Here is a 2771-nt window from a genome sequence, read left to right on the forward strand (position 1 = left end):
AAATACAAAGAAACCATCCTAAATAATCAATTGAAGACTAGCTGGAGAAAACCCTGATAACCAAGGATTGAAAGTAGAGACCACATAGAGACTGGTAGGAAATGCAGAGGTGCAAAAGGGCTGGCTGGGGTCCCACAATCGTCCATAGGTGGGGTGTGATGTTTTCCAGTAGAGTGGGCAATTGCTTCTGACTGGAGGCTAATTGTTATTCTCAGTCTCTTAATGGGCCGCAGAAACTCCACAGGGTGGGGCAAGAGTTTTCCAATTGGTGGGTCAACTGCCTACCCCCCAAGCAAACTGTGCCTGGGTAGCAAAGGTCTGCCTGAGTAAGATGACCTCTGCAGCGTGAGGGAATGACTCAGCACAGGAAACCAGGGTGTCTGCCTTCTGAGCTCTAACCCAGCGCCCCCAACCCTAGCTTCTACTCATACAGCTTCAATCCACTCTGCCCTCCCTCTGCAGGAGCCCAAGTGATTGCACATGAAAATTTGTGTGTTGACCCTTTAAGAGGGTGCCTGCATTTCCAGCCATCTCTCTCTGGCATGCAGAAACCTTATTGTTTTCTATAGCCAGAGGTTATGTGGCCACCTTTATCAGTCTGGTGCTCTATGCTAGGGGGGCAAGCATGGGGTTTAGACCCCAGAGTTCTCAGTGGCAACCCCCCACAGCAGAGATATCTCTCTAGAACTTCAGCTGCTGTCTGTGGGACCCCAGCCAGCCCTTTTGCACCTCTGCATTTCCTACCAGTCTCTATGTGGTCTCTACTTTCAATCCTTGGTTATCAGGGTTTTCTCCAGCTAGTCTTCAATTGATTATTTAGGATGGTTTCTTTGTATTTCAGTTGTAATGCCATTTTGGTCCTGGGAGCATAACTGTGTATCATCCACTTACTCAGCTGCCATTTTTAATCTTCCCTTTTTCTTTAATTTCTAATATGGTAAATATTGATAGATACAATTCTTTTCCACAGCCTCCATACACACAAAGTTCTTTGGGATCCTCAATTATTTATTTATTTATTTATTTATTTATTTATTTATTTATTTTAGAGTGCTGAAAAATTTCAGTAATGACTTTATTTTTTCAGTTAACATAACCAGCCCATGATACAGCATATTGTCATAAAGTACAAACCCACAGAAGATAATACCTTCACTAAGTTACAAAACTTTGGCAAATCAATACAGTACTATTTAATAGAATAAAGATGCAGTTATATATTACTTGAGTGATCATTTTAACTCCAAAAATGTACCAAATTAAAACACTTTGGTTTTTAATGGTGGTTTGTAACAGAGCAAGTTATTTTATACAAATTTATATCTTTTAAAACTATAAAATTTCTCCTTTGAAAGTGACTTCCCTCTTGAAGTTTCCCACAGCAGAGCAATTGTGTCTACTTGGAGGTGGCTTTGCTTTGTCCTAGGGTTGGTCCAAAGCCAGGTAGAGTTCCAATGCATGAAAAGCTTTAAAAGTCAACCTGAAGGAGACCTAATATGCTAACCCCAATTTCCATGTACTTTTCAAAAATTGTTAAATCCTCACATAACTATGGACTCTTCAAAACCAGAATCATTTCAAACAATACTAATAATTTCAGATGCTCCCATTTATTTAGAAACACTGTACCTCCGTGTTTTGATCAAGTCACATATCCTTTTTTCATCCGATTAAAAAACATTCTACCTAAAATATAGTTGTATTTTTAAAATAACAATAAATATAATGTTAGCTAGTAGAGATCTGGGGGGCTGGGTGTTGTATACCAACTTTCATTATTTCTGTACAAATGCTGCTGCTGCTATTGGCATCTTTATGCTTCCTCTTGCTGAAGCCATCAATTCTTCAACCTCAGCATTTAATTTACTAAGTATGTATTACCCATTCCATTGCTTCTCAGCCTTTACTAGCGTTTGAAGATATCATGCTCACCATCAGCCCTTCCAGGTAATTACTGAGCTGACTCCTTTCACAGTGATGATGGCCTCTTGAGTCAAAACAGTTCTTTCTAGGTCCTGAGGATGTGGTTTATATATGTCTCTCACCTACTGAAACCGTATTTGTAAATGAAATATTAGTGGATTTAAGTTCCATTGTTTTCTCTACAGGATCAACTACAGAAAGTTCTTGCACATATGTTTTGCTTCTTGCCCCACCAATCAGAGATTTCACAATGGAAGGCAGTCCCCACTCTGTGCTGAGCAGTCTATGGCTGTGCAACTTTCCAGAAGGATCTACATGTTTATCCAATACATCAACTCCAAACACACTTGGGTTCATAGGGTTTGGATATTTATGCATTGCAGTTGTTGTAACAGTTTCCCATGGGTGGTCAAGGACGTGCTCTGAAGTCCAAATCTTCATGGTGCCAGTGGCCTGTGTGTGTCCTGGCAGCGCAAAGAGGCAAAGAGCCATCAATTATTTTTAAGAGTGTAAAGGGCTCTTGAACTCAAAAACTGTGAGACCCACTGGACTAGAGCAAGTTGTTATCCCAAGAGTTCAAAACCCCATAGGACAGGGACCCACTCCACACAAGTGGCTCTGCACCTTTGAGGCCCTGGAATGTGCCATGTGACCATGTAGTGTTAGTGACTCCATCAGCTTCTATTTCAAAGGCCCAACATCTGCAGCTTTGCTCATGTTGTTGCCCATGTGAAACATATTATGCGCCCCTCCAGGTCTTTCCTCAAACTGTCTCTCATGCCCTTGTAGACCAAAATTAATTCTAGACTGTAATAAAGAATAAAAAGCATTTATTTGAGCAAAAAGAG

General features: G+C 40.7%; 1 pseudogene; it reads right to left on the reverse strand.

The window, feature by feature from the left end:
* Nucleotides 1-1775: 1775 nt before the first annotated feature.
* LOC102240067 lies at nucleotides 1776-2411 on the reverse strand (annotated as a pseudogene).
* Nucleotides 2412-2771: the final 360 nt, after the last annotated feature.

The sequence above is a fragment of the Myotis brandtii genome, unplaced genomic scaffold, assembly GCF_000412655.1.
Source record: "Myotis brandtii unplaced genomic scaffold, ASM41265v1 scaffold62, whole genome shotgun sequence".
NCBI classification, from domain to species: domain Eukaryota; kingdom Metazoa; phylum Chordata; class Mammalia; order Chiroptera; family Vespertilionidae; genus Myotis; species Myotis brandtii.